The sequence below is a fragment of the Triturus cristatus genome, chromosome 8 (assembly GCF_964204655.1).
Source record: "Triturus cristatus chromosome 8, aTriCri1.1, whole genome shotgun sequence".
NCBI lineage: Eukaryota > Metazoa > Chordata > Amphibia > Caudata > Salamandridae > Triturus > Triturus cristatus.
The window spans coordinates 910848262-910864661 of NC_140591.1; the positions used below are offsets into that span (position 1 = coordinate 910848262).

A 16400-nucleotide genomic window follows, 5' to 3' on the forward strand; every position below is an offset into this window, starting at 1 on the left:
CAGATGAATGTGTATTGGTGTATGTAGGCGATTTTGAGGAGAATGATGATGAATTTGCACAGCCAGAGCCCAACGCAGCCAGAGTGCCAGCAGCAACAGATGGGAGAGAGAGACGGGCAGAGATCACATGCAACTATTTCTAAGTAAGTAAGGAGACACAGCCAGTTGTTGGATGCAATGACGTAGTTTTAATTTGTGGGCACTACGCCACAACACAAACGGCCAAACTGGGCTATCAAATTTGTGACATTCATAGTAGGAAGTCATGGGTTACTTCACCCAAGTCTGTCCTGGAAGTGTGCGCTGCATCAGCGTCTGCGGCCACACACTACAGTGCGGGATGCCAGTGACTGACTGTCCTCACTGGCTGTGGGACCAGTGGCAGCCCCATGCCGTCTGCTGCTCCTCCGGGTGTCTGTGACAGGGGGGGTAATGCTGCTCCGACTGGTTGTGTCCTCGCTGTCCACAACATCCACAGCACCAGTATTGGCAGACTGGCTCGTAAGCAGCACCTCAAGAGCAGTGGTCACCTTAACCAGCCCCCTAGAAACATCAGTGCTGCAGTGCCCAAGCCCCTCCTGCATGACCACGGAGCGCCTGCAGAGCAGAGAAGTGGCAGTAGCTAGGCGGTTCACTGCCCTGGTATGGTGCTTCATTTTCTGCCTCTCCCTTCGCCGTGTTGCTCTGTCCTCATCCATTTTACTGCACAGCAGCATCACAGACTGGGACATGTCCCGCATGCCCGCAGCCATCTCCTTCAAGCCCTCAGCCATTGAGTAAATGCCCCTGTCAATGTTGCTCATTTTTTCATTGAGGCACTTCATTTGTCGTTGTACCGACTGTATTTCTTGCCTTGTAGGCGCTGCACCTTCACCATGGTTGCCTCCAGCCCTCCGAAGACACCATGGCTCTCACCCTGTGGAGGTGGACTGCTCACACGAGCCCTGCGGCGGCATCTGGCACCTGAGTGTGCTCCCTCAAAGGTGGACAGCACAACAGCATTGCTACCATCCAGTGGCACAGTCGATGTTTCATCCCCCCTCGAATCTTCAGAGGAGGACTCGGACACATGCAGTCTGGCAACAGCACGCCTCCTAGGTCTCACCACTGCAGGTGGTGTTGATACTGGTGAGGCTAGCAGTAGTGGCGAGGCTGGCTGTGGTGGCGAGGCTGGCTGTGGTGGCGAGGCTGGCTGTGGTGGCGAGGCTGTCTGTGTTGGCGAGGCTGTCTGTGTTGGCGAGGCTGGCTGTGGTGGTGAGGCTGGCTGTGGTGGTGTTGTGTGCCCTGCACCCGTGGTGGCCTTCTCGGTGATATGCTTCCGGGGTGCCCTCTCTCCCTTATCCTTAGCAGTCCTGCGCGATGTCTCACCTGTGGACAGAAACTTTACATTAGCTCAGTGTACCTGCAGCCCTGCATTGCTCACATCATAATACATTTCTGCAACACTATCTCATTGTCCTCAGCCTGATTATCGCAGATGTGTGTCACATGCCTTGTTGTTCAGTGTGATTTCTGTCATGATAGGGGTTTCACTGACTACATCACCCATAATGCATTGCTGGTCTGCACAAAACCCTGTACTGGAGTGGGATTCACATAGCCCAATTGGGGATTTGGGATAGGGGAAGGGGGGGGCACAATGCTGCGCATGCTTCTTACCTTTTTTTGGAGCAGCTCTGGCAGAGCTGTCTGCATCCCCAATCCCAACGACACTTTCAGGCTCTATCGTGGACTCCACAAGCTGCACAAGTTCTGTCAGGGCAGGTGCCCTGTTCCTTCCTCCTCCTGTCTGGCTGGCCTGTTTTTTCAGATCAGCCATCTTCCTCTTGGTGATGATCCGGATGTCATACCACCGCTTCTTGAGCACATCAATGTCCCGGGGGTCACTCCAATAGCATTTACCTGCGACTGGATTCCTAGCCAGATCCTTCTTTTTTCCGATTCTGCAACTTGCAGGGACTGCTTTCCAAAAAGCTTAGTGTGCTGCTTCACCACCTCCTCCACAAGTACCTGCAGTTCCTTCTGGCTGAATTTCACTTTCCTCTTCCTTTCCCCTCCTTCTGTGTCCTGGCTGGCCATTGTGCAGGATCAGTTGACAATGTTCAGGCACTGGCTCTGTTGTACTCCTCAGCACTCCCAGCCCCTCCAGAGGGTTCTGATTGTGTGCACCTGCCTGGGTGTGGCCACTTCCTGGTTGGGAGGGCTGCGGGGTGCACATGATTGGCTGATTCCTCAATTGATGTGTTTTTGAAATTCCGATTCGGTAAATCCCGATTCGGTATTTACCGATTCGGTAAATACCGATTCGGTAAATACCGATTCTGAAAGACCGGTCGGTATTGTGGAATCGGTAAACATTTATCGAATTTTACCGATTCGGTAAAATTTACCGAAAAATTAGGTACATAGGAAATACCGATTTCTAAATACCGATTCGGTAAAATTCGGTATTTAGGAATCGGTAAATTTAATTTACCTACATATGGCCCTCAGTTCCATATGTGTGACCTACTGGACCGCAGTGTAGGCCAGAGGCAGCGGTCAGCAAGGGCCAACCGCTGTTCAGCCAGCTCCTTCTGGAACTTTCACATACGACGTTGGAATGGCATGTGGCGATGATTTGTGGTTGACGGAGGTAGAAGCACCAGAGCTGAGCCTGTGTGCAGCCTGCGATGATGCCGTCTTCTGCCTGGTCCGGACTGGGTTGGATTGGTGTGAGGCCTCCTGGACCGCAGTGTAGGCCGAAGGCAGTAGTCAGAAAGGGCCCACAGCCACGTGTCGTTGGCTTGCGATGCACAGAGTTAGTGGCACCAGAGCAGTTGTTGGTAGTGTTCGATCACCTCTGTAACACTGATCCTTTTTTCCACCGGACTGAACCACGTCTTCCTCGTACTCCTCTCCTTGCGTACAATGATATGAACTCTGCCATGAAGAAATCAAGACTCAGTTCCAAATGTGTGACCTATGCAACCCCAGTCTAGGCCGAAGGCAGTAGACAGCAAGGGACAACAGACAGGTGTCGTTCGAAAGCTATGCACAGAGTTGGTGGCACCACATCGAAGGGAGTACAGTGATATTAACTCTGCAATAAAATATGTACTCTGCCATTGTGTAAATCAAGACTCAGTTCGAAATGTGTGACCTACTTGACCGCAGTGTAGGCCCGTGGAGTAACTCAACGAAAAAGGAGTGCTGGGGTCCTGTGTTGCGGCGGCCGTGATGGTCTGAGGAGGCTGCCAAGTTCACGAGCCTCGGGCTTAGAGCTTGCACAGGCACGTCGTGGGCCCTCTTTGACACACGCCGGTGTTGGCAGGTGAGCGGTGTGGCCTGGTTGCGCAGGGGCAGCCAAGACGGGTCTGGGGACCTGGGGCCTGAGGTGCAGCAGGCGCACATGATCGCAGGCACCGCCGCTCACGGCGTCAGCCTTGTGGTGGGCTGTGAGGTGCCGCCCTGGCAGACACGTTGGCTATTGCAGAGCAACGGGCTTTTTATGCACACTCCTACGCTGGCCTGGCGTACGCTGGGGCAGCCCACTGCCTGGGGTAACATGGTTCCATCCACTGTTCACTACACTCCAGACACCATCAGTATATGTCGACATGGGCATGTCTGTGGTCTGCATACTGCAGTCTGGCCAGCACATCCACACCACACTTGGCATTGTGTACCTTCTCATTTGTGTGTCACTTGCCTCCTTCACACATGCCTGGTTCCCACCTCTCCACACATTCTGCTATTGTGTGGCTGAGGTGCCATGCCGTTGATGGCTTGTGTACATGGCTAACCAAGGTTACCATAGTAAGTTGTGCTGTCGTGTCTGGTAGGTGGGCATGTTGTTTGACATGTTGTATGTGAGTTAGTAACGTGTGCATTCCCAGAGTAGTGAGTTGCACGATTGTGGAGTTGAGGTTTGTGGTGTGTTCATTTGGTACTTACCAACTAGCAATGCATTCCCATAGGTGGCAGCCTCAAAGAGCTGGCTGATGATGGACTGTCGGAAGATGTAGGAATCATGCACACTGACTGGGTAGTTGGTGACAACACTGGTGAAGAGTCCCCATTGGTCCACTATTGCCTGCAGATTGATGGAATGAGTGTGCTTTCTGTTGCGGTAATTGTGTGCAGTGTTGGCAGGGGGCACAAGTAGGAAATGTGTGCAGTCAATTGCCCCCAACACATGCGGGAAGTCTGCTATGGCGTAGAAGCCTTGCTTGGTCTTCAGCTGTTCCTGCGCAGTGTGGGGGAAGTAAAGGTTACTGGGGTAGCAAGCTGATGATGACATCCAAGACAGGTGTGAGGAACTTGGATAGTGCTGGCTGTGAGACTCCTCCGACTCTGGCGGTTGTTGGTTGGAAGGTACCAGAGGCCAACAAGTGCAGCACAGCCAGCAGCTTTGTCTGAGGTGGGATGTTGGTTGTCCGCTGTGTTGGTACCGTCAGCCTGTGGACAATGATGGTCAGGATACGGAGGATGGTTGTCCTTTTGAGCCTTTAGTGGGCAATCACATTCTCTGGTGTTAAGTCTGTGATGCTGGCGTGTTTTCTGAAGGTTCGCTGTCTTTGTCCGCACTGCCTCTGTGGTAGTCCGGGGGGGCAGGGGTGGTCTGGGGGGGTTGGCGGGCCTGGGGGTGGTGGTGGTGGGTGTTGTGGCCCTCTTGGGGCCTGCATGATCAGTAGCTCCATGGCATTTGTTGATCTTCAGGTGTGGCTCTGGGCTGGGCTCCCTTTTATGGTGCAGGTTGTCGTCCGACTTTGCACCAGGTAAGAGCAGGTGTTAAATCCCTGCTGTTAACATGCCTTATCACCTGTTTTGTGATCTTATCACCGATCTGGCTAGTCATTGTGAATGTTGCGAAGTGGTGTTGTCGCAGCTTTTTGCACGGGAATGCCTACTCTGCATCTCATTAGCGTTAGTTACCGGTGTAATCTGTGGCGATGTTTTTGGCGGCCGCTATCACAGATAAACTGGTGATATCGGCTGTTAGTGCTGGAGCGGGTAATACAAAATTTTGTATACCCCCCATTCTGCATGTTGAAATTAATCCGAATAATCAAATAATTGTAATATTATTAATTTGTTTGAAGTGATAACTCACCAATCATATTAACAAAAGAATTACACGTGGGAATTGCACCTTGCATGGCTATATTAATTGTGAACTAACTTGAGTACACATATTAATAGTAGAAAACTAGAATATTGCATGTTATATGTCGCTTTGGTGATGTATTTGTGATTTGTGCTTTATTCAGTGAGTATAAACCGCTCTGAGTGTTGCTTCTGCTAGATAAATACACACACATATGGGTATTAGCAAGGGGATAACATTTTATTAGCCATTTCTATGTTTTAATTACGTTTTTGTGTTTCTTTTGCTTAAGTTGACCATTTCGGCCTAAACAAGATGGCTGAACGAGACGTTAGACGTGACTGCCCTGACAACACGAGGTTCTGGGTGAAGTGCGCAGGCGTCACCGCCAGCAGCAGTGGCCTGGGCCTGACCCCGGGAGAACATGAACCCTTCAAGGACGCTCCGGGAACCTATCCAAGACCAAAGACAAAGCTCAATTTAAAAGCCGGAACAAGCAAGTTTGATGACTTCATTGTTTGACACCCTGAGAACTGTACCCCTCGACCCCAAGTGGACCAATCAGGACTTTCTAAACCCCGATCTTGATACTTTTTGACATTATTTTCATTATAAAAGTAGGTAGGGAATTGAACTATTAGCTCTTGTTCTTCTTTGACGAACTCAATTTCCTGACGTTATGCTGACGGAGAGGACGGTGACACTGCTGGACAGCTGTTATCCTGAATCTTTGAGAGACTGAATTGCGGCCTAACTTTGCTGAATAAAATTCTTCTTGACTGACTGACTTAGAGGACGACTTTAGCCAGAATAGGTAAATATGATGATCTGAAATGCTGATGATGATTTCTAACGTTTCTTGCAATATTTCTTAGATAAAGAATATTTGATTAATTGACAAATGTGTTGTGTCGATTATTTTAAGAAGGGAATTTAATGGGATTTGAAGACTAGATAAATGACTGTGAAACTAAACCTGCAAACAACTAAATGATCCATCTCCTTATGAGAGGGATATCCTAGGTTTTGAAGTCAATGTGTTTAAGGTAAGGTAAAGGTATTCCTCTCATGTCAGCGTTTGGAAGCGTATTTCCCTCAGTAAACAGATCAACAGGATGTAAGTATTGGTGTTATGGGCCCCACCAATGAATGTATTTGAGTGAATTTGATGCTGAGGTAGTTGGTCTGTGCCGAAGGGGGAATTTGACGTTCCGCGCTGCAACAGTTTTCTGGTAGCAAGACGATGGTTTTTATTGTTTTGGTTTGGTGATTAATGCTTGTAAATAGCTTATTGATTATAGGTTATTGATATTGGTTCATGTTCTAACACTCTGTTGAGTCGTGTTGAGTTTTATGTTGTTTGCACGGCTTCTGGGATGTAGGAAGTCGGAAGTTTGTAACGGTTCCGTAGTAGAGCAGAGGTAAGCGCTGTTCTCGGGAAAGACAGAATTGTTGTTATCCTGTAGGTACACAGGAGAAACGTGTGACGATTGAAGTTGCACGATGCATTGTCTGGGTTCGATTCGGTGACATCGCTGTGTGCTGCCATTAGTGAAATTTTCTGTGTGGAAGAAGTGTGTATGATAGCGAAGGTTACCTGTGAGATTCTGGTCTTAGGTACCAGGGATCCAACTGGCATTCCGATAATGCTTATCACTGGAAAGGTAATAGGTACTATCTGAGCTTGTTAGAAGGACAAAGGAGAGGTAAGCGCTGCTTTGTTAACGTATGTCATAATTCTGTAGCAGGACAGACTGTTCGTTGTTCTCGGGAAAGACAGGATTCTGAGTGAATGTACTACATTTTTCTTGTGTGAAAGTGCGTGAACGAAATAGCATTCGGGTTAATTGTGAAACACTGGTTTTATTTCTCAGGAGCATTTGGTCTCCAACTAAGGGGCCGATTCCGATCCTGGAAAAAACGGGTACGAACCGTCGGTCGGAGCGTTTTCTCCGTCCGACTCGTACCCAGTAAAAACACTATACAAACTTGCAAGTACGATTCGTACGGAAACACCATTTCCGCACGAGTCGGAAAAAACACCGACCGACTGCAAAATACATACGAATGTGATCCGGGACACCGCGGACGTGACGTCCGGACGGAGTTAGGCATGTTTTTACGTCCCAGCAAGTACGATTCGTACCGACAGCAGTCCGGACGGCAATATTTTTACGGCACCCAAAAAGTGCCGGAAAAGCGAAGTACGCCGCGATGCGAGCGGAATAGGGGGCCCGGTACGCGCCGTTCCCCCCCCCAGCCCCCCTTATGTACGCGCCATCCCCCCCAGCCTCCCGTATGTACATGCCGTCCCCCCCCAGCACCCCGTATGTATGCGCCGGACCCCCCAGCCCCACGGATCGATGCGCCGTACCCCCAGCCCCCGCGGATGGACGCGCCAGACCCCCAGCCCCCCCGCGGATGGACGTGCCGTACCCCCAGCCCCCCCGCGGATGGACGCGCCGTACCCCCCCCAGCCCCCCGTAGGTACGGTGCGGACCCCCGACCGTGTATGTACGGCGCGTACCCCCACCCCCGTAGGTACGGTGCGGACCCCCACCCGTGTATGTACGGTGCGGACCCCCACCCGTGTATGTACGGTGCGGACCCCCACCTGTGTATGTACGGTGCGGACCCCCACCCGTGTATGTAAGGCGCGTACCCCCAGCCCCCCGCGGATGGACACGCCGTACCCCCCCCAGCCCCCCGTAGGTACGGTGCGGACCCCCAACCCTGTATGTACGGCGCGTACCCCCACCCCCGTAGGTACGGTGCGGACCCCCACCCGTGTATGTACGGTGCGGACCCCCACCCGTGTATGTACGGTGCGGACCCCCACCCGTGTATGTACGGTGCGGACCCCCACCCGTGTATGTACGGTGCGGACCCCCACCTGTGTATGTACGGTGCGGACCCCCACCCGTGTATGTAAGGCACGTACCCCCACCCCCGTAGGTACGGTGCGGACCCCCGGGTCCGCACCATACCTACAGGGGTGGGGGTACGTGCCGTACATACACGGGTGGGGGTCCGCACCGTACATACATGGGTGGGGGTCCGCACCGTACCTACGGGGGTGGGGGTACGCGCCGTACATACACAGGTGGGGGTCTGCACCGTACATGCACGGGTTGGGGTCCGCACCGTACATACGGGGGCTGGGGGGACGGCACGTACCTACGGGGAGCTGGGGGGGGACAGCGCGTACCGGGCACCTGTTTGGACGTCTCCATGGTTGCTATAGGAGTTTGCTCCGGACGGTCTTTTAACCATACGGTTGTACAATCGGACGGACGGTACGAATTGTACTTGCGCGCTCGGACTTCAGCTTTCAAATTCGTACGTAAAAATGTCCAGGGACGTGTCGGACACCTTTTCCGACCCGAGGACGTGTCGGGGAATTTACCCAATGCGATTCGTATGAACTTTTTCACATACAAATCGTACTTGCCAATTTGTACGGGACTTGTACGATTCGTACGGTAAAAAATCCAGATACGATTCGTACGGGGAATATTTTTCCAGGATCGGAATCGGCCCTATGTGTCTTAATTCTGGAGAAACGGTTAGCTAATGCTTGTTAGAAGGGTGAAGTAGAGGGATGTGCTACTTTATCAACGGAAGTAGTGATTCCGTAGTAGGGCAGAGGTAAGCGCTGCTCTCGGGAAAGACGGAATTCTCGTTAGAAAGGTCTATTGCTATTCTTTGGTTAGCGAAGCGGACAATGGAGACGTTTTTATGTTGTTACTAACAGAATTGTAGAAATTGAAACAAAACCTTACTGAGCAGATTTGTAAAGGAGGGGTAAACAGGAGCAGGAGCTGCCGCAGCGGCTGCTGACGTCAGAACGACCGCGCTGGGATTGGACAGACGGTCAGAAACGTAAAACGCTCCGGATTGGTGCGTTAGTGTGCGCTGCGCTAGGAGTGGAGAAATACAGGGTGACGTAAACGCTCCCTATTGGTGCGTTAGTGTGAGTCGCGCTGAGATTTGAGAATTGTGACAGTGACGTAGATGCTCCGGATTGGTGCGTTAGTGTGAGTCGCGCTGCAATTGGACAGAATAGCTGTACAGTCGTAAGGAGAAACTAGTGAGACAAAAGAAAGGAAAATGTATTACGATCCACCAGAAAAGGAGAAAAAGTCATGGTTTGGTAAAATTAAGAAGTGGTTTAAGAAGGACAAACCAATCATAACTAGGGAAGGACAGTTACTTCCTCCACCGAAAACCCCTGCATCCTTTATGGTTGCGAAATATGGATATCACACCTGCATTTGGTCAGATAATTGGGTTAAATACACTGAAAAGAGAGAAAATTATGAACTTAGAGCCAAGACCTAGACCGACTCAATTTGAGGCTTTGACAGAGTGGGAAGACGAAATGCATGACCGAGAAAGACAGAGAAATGGTAGAGGATATAGGTACCTGTTTGGCAGATCATGCGGACATGAGAAGCATGATGATCGAATGAGAAGGTGGCGAAATGCGAGTATGACGGAGGGTTTGTTTCCCGTAAGAACTACAGGAGAGAATGAAGGACGAAAGTGTGTAGAAAAGATTCATAATGTGGAATCGAGAGGGTATAGAGTGAATGAATCAGAGGATGATGTACTTGATGATATGTTCTATAAGAATCCACCAACATACCGACCAGAACCAGAAATATTAACTCCAAGTGCCCCAATGAAAGAAACAGTACGAATTATAAAATCGGAACCAGAGTTCCAAGATTTGGGAAGAAACAATCCTATTAGAGAGGTAGAAAAGAAATCTGGAGGAAAATTGGATGGAGAAAATTCAGCAGAATTAGCAAAAACATCCCTAGAATTAACCGAGAAAATAAGAGAATTGACTAAGAATTTGGAAGCGGTAACTGTATCAGTAACGATAGGTCCAGTAATGTCTATTTTTGACAAGCAGAAAGACAGTGAACATTGTTTGACAGTCCCTTATAAAAGTAATAAACCGGTTGAACAACCAAGAGTGAGTCAGAGTGAAAATCCATGGAGACAGACTATGAGTATGATTGACCCGAATTTTTCAAATAACCCATTTGCACATCAAAACTGTGCAGAAAAACGTATGACAATGATAGAGACAATGTCAGAAACTCAAAAAGATTTTGGACAATGAAATGTAGAGAAGCCAGTAGGACCGTCTACAGAGGAGTTGAGTGAATGGTTGAGAAGCTTGCAAAAGAAAGACAAGGAATCACAGTCAATAGATGTAGCTAAATTATGAATGGTACTGGAAGAATTAATAGTAGGAACTATCCCGACAGAGATGTTAAAAACCTACCAAGATGAGGAGTTGTTATTTCTGTGCAAAAGCATAACATGGAGAGCGAAGAGTCTTCATGAAAGATTAGAAGAAGTGGCAAATGAGATGGGTATTGATATTGAAAATGTAAAAGCCTTACAGAAACCCTATCGAGTAGATTTCACCCAAAAAAATATAGAAAACATGAATACCACAGGACGAACAGGTCAGATTAAGGAAATAATTATTTTGTTGAGAAAATGGGGAGATGTGGACAAATGGAAGAGCAGATGGTATCGTAAGTGAGACAAAGTTTCAGACAAAACGTTTTCAGCTTATCCTGTGAGAGAGAAAGAGAAGGTTGTGACAGAATACCCTATGAGAGAGATTCCGGTAGGAGGATATGTGCATGTCCTATGGACTAGACAGGATATTTTGTCATTTACGAATGACTTCCCTCGACTACGTGAAAAACCCGTTGAGTGGTATAGACAGGTGGACAGATTTGTGAAGCTATCCAAAGTATTGTGGATTGATTTGAATAGCTTGTTTGACATAATCGTGCCAGCAGATCTATGGACAGAATGTAAAATAGTAATAGATTGGCCGACACAGGAATACCCAAGGGATCCTAAGACAGGAGCTCCAGACCCCGAGGTAATGAAGAAATATGAACAGGTTATGGCATTTTTAAAGAACAAAGTACCCCCTAAAGAGACAGATTGGGTGAAAATTGACAGAACACATCAGGAAAGCAAAGAATCAGTACATGCCTATTATGAGAGGTTAATGTTAGCCTTTAAACAATTCAGTGGAGATGAAAATTTGAGTGACAAGGATTTGAGTCATTTCGTATACAGATTTGTATATGGTCTTCATCCAGAAATTAGTGAAATGATAAAACAGCATACGGTAGATTGGCAAAACAAGAAAATAGACGAAGTATTGAGACATGCTAAATATTTCAGCGATGAAATTGAAGCAAAACATCGAAAACTAAAAGAGAAGGCAATGTGGGCACAGGTAAAAGTAGCAGAGAGACAGGATGCACAATTAGTAGAACAAGCTGGGTCAAAACAAAGATTTAATCCTGGGAAAATTAAAGGGAATATTGAGGAAGCTAAGAAGAAATTTCTGTGTCATAATTGCGGTAGGATAGGGCATTGGAAATCCGAGTGTAAGAATCCACCAAGCACTAATGATGAAAATTCATCCTTGAATCCACAGGTGCAGAATGAGGTGAGTGGTCAACAGCAACGACAACAGCAGGGTGTAACACAACAGAATCAGGTGCCAAAACCACCTTTTCCACAGAACAAAAATTGCCAGAAGTATAGTAAGGAGAATGGATTCTACAACGAAGAACAGGTAAATAAGCCGCAACGCGCTAGCGCTGCTTCGCAGTATTGGCTGCAACGCGATGAAAGCGATTCAGAAGAGGGTTATTGATGGTGCCGAAGGGAGGAAGAAGAGTGCGTACTTGGCCCAACTCTAGAAGTAGACCAGACAGGCCCATTTGTAGATGGAAAGCTTAATAATGAAAATATTACTTTCCTTGTTGATACTGGTGCTACACGATCAACTGTTAGATCAGCTGATGTTAAGAATCTTCCTCTCTCGGATGAAACGATCCAAGTAGTTGGTGTGTCCAACAGACAGATTAAAACTTACCTTACAGAACCGGTGAAAGTTAGTATAGGGACATTTTCTGAAATGCACAGATTTGTAGTGTGCGACACCAGTACTGTGAACTTGTTAGGTAGGGATTTATTGTGCAAGATGAATTGCACTATATTTTGTACTCCAGATGGAATAGCCTTTGAAACACCAGATGATGATGTGTTGAATAAAATGACAATGGCAAACGGAGAGAAAGAGGTTACTGGAACCTATACTGTATTTAACCCTGACAAATTACCGAAAGAATTAAAACAATCAGTAAAAGCAGAAGTTTGGGACTTTACAGGAGAAGACGTAGGATTGATGAGGAATGAAGATCCAGTAAAAATAACTGTAAAAGAAGGAGTATGTTACCCAAATGTCCCACAATATAAATTGACCCCTGAAATAATCGAAGGAGTTACTCCTGTAATTGAGAAAATGATAAAAAAAGGAATTTTGAGAGAAATAATGAGTAGCCCATGTAATTCACCAATAATGGGACTGAAAAAGCCTAGTGGAAATTTCAGAATAGTGCAAGATCTGAGAAAAATAAACAAAATTGTTGTACCATGTTGTCCCATTGTACCAAATCCATCTGTGATTTTATATCAGATCCCTCATGACGCAGAATGGTACACAGTGATTGATTTGTGCCATGCTTTCTTTTTCATCCCATTACACCATGACAGCCATCAAATTTTTGCATTTAGTTTCGGTGAGCGTATTTTGGCATGGTGCCAAATTCCACAGGGGTATACAGAAAGCCCCTCAATATTTAATCAGCTATTGAAAAAGTCTTTGGAGAGTTTGGAAATGCCTGAAAATTCAGTACTAGTCCAGTATATCGATGACCTACTTGTGGCATCGAAAATTTGTGAAGCTTGTGAGGTAGACACTGTAGCTTGGCTGAATCATTTGGCAGATGGAGGATTAAAAGTGTCACCATCAAAATTACAATTTTGTAAGAAAGAAGTCCAATATTTAGGACACAGCATTAAGAAAGGACACAGGAAAATAACCATAGACAGAATCAGCTTCGGCCCGTTGTCCATTGATGGTGACCCACTGCTGGTACTTCTGGGTGTTGCTTGGGATGGCAGCCCGGGGCACCATTTCTCGGGGGCCCAGGCATACGAGTGACATGGCAGCTGGTTCCCACTCGGGGGACCCGTCCTCGCGGTTTTCCTCCTCTTCCTCTCCTTCCCCCAGGGCTGCGGCGGCTATTTGTCGGGGAGGGGGCCCAGCGGTCCCGCTCCGCCGGTTCACAGGGCAGGCCAGGTCGCTCGCATAGTGGCCGGTCTGTTGGCAGCCGAAGCAGGTCACTGTTGGTCGGGGCCCAGGCCTGGCGATGGGGGTCCCCCTTCGGACCAGGGTCGGGGACGTGTGGTTGGCGGCTTGGCCTCGTGGCGGCCTTCTGGGCGGCCCAGTCGGGAAGTCTCGACTGCGGTGGGACCCCCCTCCTCCGCCCCGCTGGCGAGGAGGTCCCGTGGTACTCCGTTGGTAGTCCCCCACGGGGTTCCGGGGGACCCGGGTGTTGACCCATCGGTCGGCTTCGGCGGCGAGCTTCCGGGGCTCGGTCAGCTTACTGTCCAGGAGGTGTTGCCTTAGTTCCATAAAGCAGTTGTTGGCGAGGTGCTCCCAGACAATGAGGTCGAACAGTTTGTTGTACGAGGTGACCTTGCTCCCTTTTATCCACCCTTCAAAGGCCCGGCTGAAGAAGTCCACGTATTCGACCCATGTGGTATCGGGGAGCTTCTTACAGTCCCGGAAGTGCTGCCGGTACATCTCGGCTGATAGTCCGTAGCGTGTGAGTAGGGCTTCTTTCATGTGCTCGTATGAGGTCATCACCGTGTCGGGGAGTTGCAGCAGGGTATCCCGGCCCTCGCTGAGGAACCTCCCCCATAGGCTGGCACCCCAATCCTTCCGGGGTACCCGATGGGAGGTCATGGCTACCTCGTAGGCTCGGAACCACTGCTGGATGTCGTCGTTTTTGTAGTATTCCTTGACGACATCCTTGGGGATATGAACCTTCGGCTCGGTTAGTGGCAGAGCGTCCCGGGCCCCGGGGGTGCCGGTCTCCCCCGTTTTGGATTTCAGGTCGAGTGCCTTGAGGCCCCTCTCGTGCTCGAGGGTTAGCCGTTTCTCTTCTAGTTCTCGCTGCCGTTTCTTTTCTTCGATTTCCTCCTGCAGCCGTAGTACTCCAAGGCTAGTTTCTTCTCTGCCAGCAGGAGTTCACCGTCCAGCCGGAGTCGGGCGAGGTCCATTTTGTGTGTCCGGGCCCTCTCCCGTTCTTGCATCTCCTCGTGGGACAGGCCGGCTTCCAGGATGCTTCGTCCCCCATCTGTCGGGGTTATGGTCGGTGGCAGGTTTCCGCCCCGGGCCGAGGTTCCTTCGGCTCGGGGTGGAGTGGTCTCGGATTCTGCCCAGGTTTTCAGGGCTTTCTGCATTTCTTCCTTGGTGCCCAATCCTGTGGTTGGGATCCCTTTGTCCTTGCAGAATTGTTTCAGTTCTTTGTGGGTGTATTCTTCCAGCTTTTCCAGTTGGAAGGTTGCGGCGATGGTTGCTTCTTGGTCGTTCATGGTTCCCTTCTTTCCGTCTGGTTAGGTAGTGGTTGCGTTACTTGCTTGTACGATTGCGTCTGGCTCGGATCCCGTCTCTGGCCACCAAATGTTGGAGGGAGGACCGCCGGGGAGTCGGGGGGACTGCTCCGGCCACCTTCCTACCGCAAAGTTATAGTCGAGCGCCGCTGAGAAGCCCCCGAGGAGAGGTCCTTCTCCTGAGATCGTACTAGGCCCAGTAACACCACCACACAGGACTCCGTATCAGTTGCTTATCTTGGTTCTTTATCAAAGGTAGCACATTCAATATTTACAGTGGGATCGAGTGATCCAAAAAGAGTCTCAATGTCTTTAGAGGGATAGGGTAGCGGGTCAGTCTCAGTACCAGCCAGGTACGGGGAGGCTCTGCGCCAGACCTTGCGTGCTGGTCTCAAAGCAGCTCGGACGTGGAGAGCCGCGACCGTGTCTGCAGGGCTCAGGTGGTAGGTCCGCTTCGGTCGAGCCGCGACGAGGTCAGCTGGGCTCTGATGGTACGTTCAACAAGGTCGGGCCGCGACAGCGTCAGCAGGGCCCCAAAGGTTCGTGAAGGTCTTTAAGCATGGTGGAGCCGCGACATTGTCAGCAGGGCTCAGGGTGTGGTTTCAGGATGAGTCTTTCTCCGTAGGGTCAGCCGCGATCCGATCAGCAGGGCTCTTGACTCCGGGATACAACTGTCGTCTTGTTGCCGGGTCGCCCCAGATATAGGTCTGGAGCCCTTTGATGTCCGGACCCTTGCGCCCGGGGGGGCGGAGAGGCCGGGTAGGGAGCGGCCAGACGCCCAGCAGGAGAGGCGCCAGGCCCCAGAGAGCTGTGGGGCGATCGCACCTAGGTGTGGAAGGACGGTTGGGGGTCCCATCGATACTGCCCTCCGCCGGGAGTGGGAAGGGTTCACGTGGTATGCCCCGGGCCAGGGGTTGGAGCCTCGATGTCGGGTGTGGCGGGGTCACGTAGGTGGTTACGTAGAGTCACGTATAATCCAAAATGGAGGAGCCCCGAGGTGCATGGGACCTCGTGCGGCTTAGCGAGGGGGAACAGGACCACGCCACGAGGCCGGCTCCAACAAGGAGTTGGCATCATTCAAGAAGTTGAGAGAAGGATTGTGTGAAGCGCCTGCATTAGGTATGCCTGACTATGATAAGGAGTTCGAGTTGTATTGCAGTGAGAGGAATGGATGTGCGCTCTCTGTTCTAGTACAGAAGCATGGAAAACTGAGAAAACCAATTACATATGCTTCATCCATGTTGGACCCAGTAGCTGTAGCCCTTCCTGGGTATCTGAAAGCAGTAGCTGCTACATGTTGAAGTTTGGAACAGTGTGAAGGAATCTCATGATGTGGCGATTCTTTTAACAAGGAGTCGTACTCAGTATATGACGCACAGCAGACTGACTAAGCATGAAAAGGTCATTTTGGGTGCAACAAATGTGACTATTGTGAGATGCGTGAATGTGAATCCTTCAACATTGTTGCCTGATGTAGATCATGTGGAGGTAAGAGATGAAGCAGATCATGATTGTTTGGATGTACTTGACTTTTGTACAAAACCAAGACCTGACATGAAAGATGAACCCTTGCCAGAAAGTGATTATGTCATGTTTGTTGATGGATCTTGTTTAAGAACAGATGATGGAGTGCTGAGTGCAGCATATGCGGTATGTACAGTTGCAGCAGTGATTGAAGCATCCTATTTGAAAGGAGCAAGGTCTGCCCAAGTAGCTGAAATTATTGCCCTGACCAGAGCATGTAAGATTGGGAAAAGTGTGAGAGTGACTGTGATAACTGATAGCCAATATG

At 49.6% G+C, this 16400-nt stretch overlaps 1 protein-coding gene and 1 long non-coding RNA gene across 6 annotated transcripts in view; one reads left to right on the plus strand and one right to left on the minus strand.

Annotated features, from left to right (window-relative positions):
- The window catches only part of IL1RAPL1 (interleukin 1 receptor accessory protein like 1), a 2372066-nt gene that overhangs the window by 528363 nt on the left and 1827303 nt on the right, over positions 1–16400 (minus strand). The gene's annotated exons all lie outside the window — the stretch shown is intronic.
- Positions 1–16400, plus strand: part of LOC146805257 (uncharacterized) — a 312230-nt gene that overhangs the window by 224849 nt on the left and 70981 nt on the right. The window contains exon 4 of one of the 5 annotated variants that reach the window (XR_014967818.1): positions 860–1591. The exons of the other annotated variants lie outside the window; for them this stretch is intronic. This is a non-coding gene — a long non-coding RNA (uncharacterized LOC146805257). Of the gene's footprint in view, positions 1–859; positions 1592–16400 lie in introns of those variants that run through there. 5 annotated transcript variants of the gene reach the window in all.